Genomic DNA, 9,777 nt, shown 5'->3' on the forward strand with positions numbered 1-9,777 from the left:
CACAGAATGTCGAGACGTAGAGCTACTGCATGGGCTTGTCTATTATATTCCTTTCTTCAATAATGTAAATTGTATAAATGGCTGTTTGTTGTATTTCGTACATGTCCTGAGGATAATACAATGTGGATATTAGATTTTGAAATTTATTTTTTTGTGATCAGGCTTGCATATAATTATATTATGTATGAATGTCTAACATTTTTTGATATTTTGAATTGGTTGATGTGTTAATGTTTGTGAAACGGACCGGTTTGGCCGGTGGCAGCCTACAACCTAGCCCGTGTAACGTCCCAGAGACGAACAAAGTCCAAACGAAGAAATGAAAGTTCTCGACAAAAGTCAAGTGTTAAAGTGAGTAGTGCATTTAGTACAAATAATTACATATAATCACGAGGAATCACGAAAACACGAAAAATTTTATCAAAATGATAAAAACTTTGGCCCAGTCTTGGTAAAGTCACAAGCACTGTACACAGAAAGATATTGATATGGGACTACACAAACATATGGCAAATCAAATCAGGCCTCATTTTAAAGCCGTTACTTGTCATACCTGGGATATGAAGTCATTTGAAATAGATTTTCAGGGAATAACTTTTTTCTTTGATGTTCTTCCACACTTGCATAACAAGAATGATAACAAACGCTCACAAATTATTGTTCACCTTTCCCCAGAACTCAACCTTCTCTTTAATTGATGTAACATGGTCGGCTTTCTGCTTTTTATCGGAGTAACAAAGCTGCTTATTGATTTTCTCCCAGACTATTTTATACCGCAATAGTAGCGATCATCAGACAACATATAGCATTCTTCAAAGTACATGATTCCTCTGCAACCTTGGTACAAATACACTCAAAATAAGACTTAACTAATACAATACCTGAATAAAATATAATAAGAATTACTCATGAGTAATTCTAATTGTATTTTATTAGTTAAGTCTTATTTTAGGGGTATTTGTACCAAGGTTGTATAAGATAATCATGTACTTTTAAGAATGCTATCAATAATTGCCTGATGATTGCTTGCAAGGCGCGAAACTCGGAACAGAAACCATGTCCCATTAGTCTGCCTGCTCTGCCTAGGCATTGACCACTGTTCAGAAGGATATATAGCAAAGCATAATATAAGAGGAAGGGGAGAGCAGCCGGGTCACCGTGCCCCAGAAGAAGAATACCCCCCCCCCCCCCCCCTCGTCTTCCTTCGGCAATAATCGGGCAAAAAGTCACAATTTGGGACCGAAAGGTAAATAAATTTTAACTGGGAAAGTAGAAAATAAAGCAGCGGTGAAATAACGACTGCAGAATATCCCTCGCTGTTCTTTTTCGATAAGCCTAATATATGGCCCGGGTGTAACCATAACAAACTTGCCACATGATTTTGTTTTTATTTTATACCTCTAACATTTATACCTCTGACATTTTTACCTCTGACATTTTTACCTCTGACATTTTTACCTCTGACATTTTTACCTCTGACATTTTTTCCTCTGACATTTTTACCTCTGACATTTTTACCTCTGACATTTTTACCTCTGACATTTTTTCCTCTGACATTTTTACCTCTGACATTTTTACCTCTGACATTTTTACCTCTGACATTTTTTCCTCTGACATTTTTTCCTCTGACATTTTTACCTCTGACATTTTTACCTCTGACATTTTTACCTCTGACATTTTTTCCTCTGACATTTTTTCCTCTGACATTTTTACCTCTGACATTTTTACACCGAGCCTAATATATGGCCCGGGTGTAACCATAACAAACTTGCCACATGATTTTGTTTTTATTTTATACCTCTAACATTTTTTCCTCTGACATTTTTTCCTCTGACATTTTTACCTCTGACATTTTTACCTCTGACATTTTTACCTCTGACATTTTTTCCTCTGACATTTTTTCCTCTGACATTTTTACCTCTGACATTTTTACCTCTGACATTTTTACCTCTGACATTTTTTCCTCTGACATTTTTACCTCTGACATTTTTACCTCTGACATTTTTACCTCTGACATTTTTTCCTCTGACATTTTTTCCTCTGACATTTTTACCTCTGACATTTTTACCTCTGACATTTTTTCCTCTGACATTTTTTCCTCTGACAATTTTACCTCTGACATTTTTACACCGAGCCGAGATAGAAATGCTTTGCCTATCCATGACCAACCCACATTTAACGACAACTTCAACATGCAGATGGATATTCTACTTTTGATTTCTTGGTGTGTGGTTTTCAGTGCCCCCCTTAACTCACGCGAGGTTTTATAACGTTCTTAACGCAATGTAAATTCCTTTCATGTGTATACGTTCATTATTTATAAATGCTTGCATCCTCTGCTGAATGTATGTTTGTTTTATATATGATATTCTGTGTAATATTCCCTGCAGCTTATAACCTAGGATAAAACGATTTTTTCCTAACAACTATGGAGGCTTAATATAACGCGAACTTGTAAATGTTGTGTAAGCAACCATGTTTGTAAAAATGTATATATTCTATTATTTCTACGTTTTTGGTTCGTATAATACTTATTCTGAATCCCTAATGTGTTCTTATATTTGGTTTAAGCAGAATTTCAAGAATTTAAAAATCTACCAGGGGCGGTATTCTGAAAGCTCACTTTACTTTCGTGTTAAGTCTTGAGGTTAAGCGAAAAACTACAGTACGTTTCTTTAAGAAGAAAAGTAAAGAAAGACCGCATGCATTTTTGATAATGGAGCCAACAGAAGAAAATGATTTTTTTACTCATCGGGTATACATGGTAAAAGATCTGATATCTGAGGCAAAGTTTAGTCGTTTTAATTTGTAATTCTTAGATCATGTCCTACGGGGAGAGTGGTTATTGGTTCTTCAGTTAAAATAGCCGACATGAATTCAAAGCGAAGTCTTTTCATAGGCGTACCATTTTATTCATCAGATAGGAGACCCCCATGCAACCTGTAAATAAACTCGTTTGGGAACATTTTTCCCTCTCTTACACTTTAAAACGGCGAATATTCCTGTACAATTGCGTAGACAAATGTTACCATGTAATAAACTTTCAAGATGCCAAATATGATAAGGATATGACTTTATATTGCAAACATGAAACAAGTGTTGTATATTTTATAAAATGGCATCTGGATGACATCACGAGGCAATTCCTGTGAGAAGAAAAAAATCTAAATGTGTTATATTTGTTGAGCGTAACACAATATTATTTAGACAGTTTTGCTACTTCAAGTAGTATTACTATGTTTCGTTTGTATCAGTTAAAGAATACATGTCTAATTAAATGGTTATATGTATGACAACGTCTCAATTAAACCGTAGGCATATACATGTGTAAAATTATATATATTTATTGAAACACTCCATGCAATATTTGTTCAAAATGTATTATGATCAATTGCATTGTAGGACTAATGATCTTGTTTGTGTATGTTCATCTTGATTATACTAAGGAATGCAATGAACCACGTATAAATGAATGAATAAAAGAGGAGCCTGATTTGTCACTCATAAACATGGTAAAAGACCTGATATCTTTGGCAAAGTTTAGTCGTTTCAATTTGTAATTCTCAGATCACGTCCTACGAGGAGCATGATTTTTAGTTCTTCAGTTAAAAAGGCCGACAAAAATTCAAAAGCGAAGTCTTGTGATGAGCATACCATTTCATTCATCAGATATGAGACCCCCATGCAACTTGTAAATAAACTCGTTAGGGAACATTTTTCCCCTCTCTTACACTAGTAAACAGCAAATATTCATGTACAATTAAGTTGATAAACCTTACCATGTAATAGACTTTCAAGATGCCAAATATGATAAGGATATGCCTTTATATTGCAAACATGAAACAAGCGTTCATGGATGGTGCTTTGCTGTAAATTACCTATGCTCACATATAGGTCTTTATAATCATTTTCTTAATTTCTGGTATATATTTCTTTTCCCGTTGATGTTGTTTTTGTTAATTTCTCAATATATATGTCATAGTTGGTGCCCCAACGACAAGTTTGTATTCATACTTCTTTAGGGGCTCCAAACCCCGTGTTTTTATATTTCTATGAATTATAGTATATGTATTTGTTATGGTCGAAATAAATTGAATTGAATTGAATTGAATTATTTATGAAATGGCATCTGGATGACATCACGAGACAATGCCCTTGAAACAAATGAGTTATGAATGTTTTATATCTGTTGAACGTAACACAAATTATTAATACGGATTGTTAAGACAGTTTCGCTATTGCAAATATGTTAGCAAATTGATTATGTTTGGTTTGTATAACTTAAGAATACATACAAAGAATACATGTCGAATTGAATGGTAATATGTGTGACATCGTCTCAAACAATAGGCCTATACATGTGTATATTGTATATATTTATTGAAACACTTCTGTGTGTTTCTTCATGCAATTCTTGTTTAAATATATTATGATTGTTATTGCATGTGTAAGACTATTGATATTGTTTGTGTATGTCCATCTTGTAATGCGATAAACCATGTATAAATATATGAATAAACGTGGAACTTGATGTTTCACTCATCGGGTAAACATGGTAAAATATATTTGGCAAAGTTTAGTCATTTTAATTTTCAATTCTCAAATCACGTCCTACAAGGAGCATGATTTTTTGGTTCTTCAGTTAAAAAGGCCGACAAAAATTCAAAAGCGAAGTCTTTTGATGAGCGTACCAATTCATTCATCAGATAGGAGACCCCCATGCAACTTGTAAATAAACTCCTTAGGGAACATTTTTCCCTCGCTTACACTAGTAAACAGCAAATATTCATGTACAATTAAGTTGATAAACCTTACCATGTAATAGACTTTCAAGATGCCAAATATGATAAGGATATGACTTTATATTGCATACATGAAACAAGTGTTGTATATTATATAAAATGGCATCTGGATTGACGTCATGAGGGAATTCCCGTGAAAAAAAATGTAATATGTTGAGCGTAACACATTATTTAGACATTTTTGTAATTGCAAGTAGTTTTCAGCGAATGGATTATGTTTGGTTTGTATCACTTAAAGAATACATGAAAAGTTGAATGGTAATATGTGTGACAACATCTCAAACCATAGGCATATACATGTGTATATTATATATATATATTGGAACACTTATTTGTGTTTGTGTATGCAATATTTGTTTAAATGTATTATGATTGTTATTGCTTTGTAAGACTAATGATCTTGTTTGTGTATGTTCATCTTGTTTATACTAAGTAATGCGATGAACCATCTATAAATATATGAATAAAACAGGAACATGATTTTACCAGACCTGATATCTGAGGCAAAGTTTAGTCGTTTGAATTTTAAATTCTTAGATCATGTCCTACAGGGAGAGTGATTTTTAGTTCTTCAGTTTAAAGAGCCGACATGAATTCAAAAGCGAAGTCTTTTGATGAGCGTACCATTTCATTCGTCAGATAGGAGACCCCCATGCAACCTGTAAATAAACTCGTAGGGAACATATTTTCCTCTCTCACACCAGAAAACGGCGAATATTCATGTACAATAAAGTTGACAAATCTACCATGAAACAGACTTTCAAGATGCCAAATATGGTAAGGATATGACTTTATATTGTAAACATGAAGCAAGCGTTGGGATGACATCACGAGGCAATTTCCGTGAAAAAAATAATTCTAAATGTTTAATATCTGTGGAGCGTAACACATTATTATTTAGACATTTTTGTAATTGCAAGTAGTGTTTAGCAAATGTATTATGTTTGGTTCGTATCACTTAAAAGACATGTATAATTGAATGGTATATGTGTGACAACGTCTCGAACCTTAGGCCTATACATGTGTATATAATACATATAATTGAAACACTTCTGTCTGTTTCTCCATGCAATATTTATTGAAATGTATTATGATTGTTATTGCCTTTGTAAGTCTAATGATATTATTTGTTCATATTCATCTTGATGATACTACGGAATGCACTGAACAATGTATAAATATATAAATAAACGAATAAAGAGTTGAAAGAGTTCTGGCTTTGAGATAACAAACCAAATCTATCATTGAACCAGATTCGATTGTACTTGCAATAGTCGTCTCATATATTGTGCGTACAAATATTATTATGTTTACCAACGTTCTGTTTTCCTCCCGAACCATAGTTGGGTTAATCGTGTTAGGTAAAATGACATCCAAAACCTGATAAACGAAGAATAGAAAAAAAAAAAAAAAGGATTAAAGAAAGCCCGCCGCGTATGTTCTCATACGTCTCCCTGAAATGAACCGGAAGAAAACATCTCAAAAGCGGTTTCGATAATAATTGAATACATTTAATGTATAATGTGTGGGTGTATTATCCGTCAGCTTTTCTTCGTATAACAGAATATTTGCTCAATGAAATGTCTCGAAAATTCGATGATATTCGTTTAAAAAAACACCCACGAATGCAATTTCATTTTTTGAAGGGGTGAATCTCCTGCATTTAGCAATGACCATCGAAATAATGGAAACATTCAAATCACATTGCGTAAGCAAGAAAGCTTACTTTGTAAACAAATAAATCTACTAGTTATACAGTAGAGCATTGAAACCTTTCTTTCCCCATAATTATCTATATCACAATATTCGCAGGCTGACTGTAACTTTTGTATTATATTTATGAGAACATTATGTTATTATGTTTAGAACTACAAATATCATGTCTTCTTCATGATTTGTTTATAATTCGTTTCTACATATGGCATACTAACTTTTAGTTCAACAATGATGTATGTAAATTATTCTTTTGAACGTATACATTTAAGTATGTTTCTCGTTATGTATTATCATTTTGATTGTAAATAATGTACTATTCGAATTTATGTTGCGCCGTATGATCGTTTTTTCGTTGAAATGAATACATTTTTAATGGAATTGAAAATTATACCTAACACTTAACTTGTCAAGGAAATTAAATGAACACCATGTTTGTTTTTTATGCTGCCCTCTTGCGGGCAACGCTATGTAATTACTGATTTGTGTAATGTTGGATGACCTTCGCAGTTCGACCGGCATATTGTTGACGTATATGCATGTCCCAATAAATGGTTGATTAAACTCTGAATTATTGTGGCTTGGAGCCTTTTTTAATGTCGTTGTGACAAGAGATATACGTACTCTGAAATTTACTCTTTATAATTTTGGCTGTTCCGATATAATTATGTCAGCCATTCAATTGGCAAATCCTGTGTCTTGATTAGCCTGGTAGGCGCTCTAGTCAGACAAAATGATACACGCTCTATCCTATGACGCCTTGGATGTAAACACATTATGTAACTTTAAACTGAAAGAACAGGTTATTAAACAAGTCTCCTCTTTTAACTACATCGGCAGCATGATCACCGAGGATGCCAGATGTAGATCAAGAGAAGGATAGCTCTCGCTAAATCTGCATTTTCAAAGTCAGGCAAAATTATGACAAATCGCACAATGGGTATGATTAGGACCAGAATAAGAGTACTGAATAGTTACATCTTCCCAGTACTTGTGTGGTAGTGAAAATGGACTTTAGCCTCTATTACTAAAAAGCGGTCGAAAATTTGCGAAACGTGGTTTTGAAGAAGAATGATGAAAATCCCTTGGACTGACAGTTTATGAAGAAGTTCCGAGAAGAGCTGAAGTGCAATGGAAAATGAATCGTGAGATGTTCAGTTGATCAGGCAGTTGAAGTTCATGGGCCATATTACACGTAAAGAAGGCCTTGACAATCTTGCTTTGACTGGGAAAATTGTGAGAAGGAGGAGTATGGGAAGAAGGAGGATACTTTAGATGGACAGTCTGCAGAAATAGTTAGAAGGAAGAGTAGGGGAAGAAGGAGGATACTGTGGATGGACAGTCTGCAGAAATAGTTAGGAGGAGTAGGGGAAGAAGGAGGATACTGTGGATGGACAGTCTGCAAAAATAGTTAGAAGGAGGAGTAGGGGAAGAAGGAGGATACTTTAGATGGACAGTCTGCAGAAATAGTTAGAAGGAGGAGTAGGGGAAGAAGGAGGATACTGTGGATGGACAGTCTGCAGGAATAGTTAGAAGGATGAGTAGGGGAAGAAGGAGGATACTGTGGATGGACAGTCTGCAGAAATAGTTAGAAAAGGGAGGTGTGAAAGAACTGGGAATGGTGCTAATAGAGAAGGCTAGGCCGGAGCCGACGGTTGTGAACAGGATGATCGCCAAAGTCAATCGATATGGCACTTTATATATAGAGACAGAGAGATTCTTGTATGTATTTGAATTTTTATACGGAAAATAAAACCAAACCGAACTAATGTTACTATAATTATCTAATAGAACATTATTGTTTTAAAAAGATCCCGGGGCAGTTGTTTTTATACTATTAAAGATAATATTTAGTGAGTAGTCTTTTTTGAGTAACATTGATAAAGTGTTATCATTGCACGTTCATTATAAAAATAACGTGTTAACTTTATTTGTTTGTTGTCATTTTATCTCGCTCTCTCTCTCTCTCTCTTTGATCCACTCCCTCCATTTATTTTTTGTTTAATAGTTCTCCCCGCCCCTCTCTCTCCTTTCTTCCTCTTTCCACCGCTCCCTCTCACTCCTCACATGCTCTCTCTCTCTCTCTCCCTCCCCCCGCCCCCTCTCTATCGCGTTTTATTCTGGCTACAAGATTCCAATGTACTAAACATTCCGGTTGTTAGTATCATTATCATTATTTAGAAGCTAAATCAGGAAGACGATTTTTGTTTATTTTGTTCTATCTAATTAAATTAATTCTTGAGTCCTCAACATTATAAGAAGTTTGGCCCAGTCTTGGTAAAGTTACAAGCACTGTACACAGAATAATGAATATGGGACTACACGATCATGTGTCATAAAAATCCGTCTCTATTTTTATGATGTTACATGCCATGATTAGAATATTAAGGCATTTGAAGAGCCATGCTTTTCAGAAAACATTTTGTATCTGATGTTTTTCCGCACTTGCATAATACATGTACACTATACAATAATGACGCTCACAAATTATTGTGCACCTCTTCCCAGATCTCAACCTCCTCTTTAAACCACTTGACTACGACACCTCTACGAATTTAATTTTTATTCTACGGTCACATTTAAAGTACATCGTATTGGTAGTCAAAAATATTGTTTTGTATGTGTATACTAGTTATATGTCGTAATATTATATTCAAAATATGAGCTTAATACACCATTTCGGTTCAGGGATTGCTGGCTAATAAACTTTCACTTACTAGTAACATAAACACAAATAAACTCAACTCACATAATTTAACAAGTCCCGAGCACGCGATCCCGATAAGTCTACAATCAAGTTGCGTTAATTTATCGTGTTGCGATTAATAGGATTTTTTAAAGCAAAGGGCGCCCCTTGGTGTCGGTCCCTGACATGTTCACTAAGATGGCTATTACGCTCTAAAAAACATCACAGCCAACCACATCCTTGGTATCACCGGATGCTGACGCCTCATCGCAGCATGCCATCACTTGAGCGAGTACCATGCACGCCGGACTCTACGCCGACACCTGACCAATCAACGCGCCACTGACAACTTTACCACAGGTTACCACGACACAGAGTGGCAGTTCACCTACTGCAGGCCCAGAGACGCCCTCTGACCAATCAACTCAAGCAACAACGGATCAGCAAGGGACATCAAATCAGCAGGTACCATTACAAACTCACACTCCCTTTATTTAAATTTTAGTTCAGTTTAATAAGATCACTGTAGAAATGACAAGTCTTTTGAGTGGTCCTCTTGGACCTCTCAATTGTGTT

This window comes from Strongylocentrotus purpuratus, unplaced genomic scaffold, assembly GCF_000002235.5.
Source record: "Strongylocentrotus purpuratus isolate Spur 01 unplaced genomic scaffold, Spur_5.0 spur5_scaffold_17, whole genome shotgun sequence".
In the NCBI taxonomy this organism is placed as follows: Eukaryota; Metazoa; Echinodermata; class Echinoidea; order Camarodonta; family Strongylocentrotidae; genus Strongylocentrotus; species Strongylocentrotus purpuratus.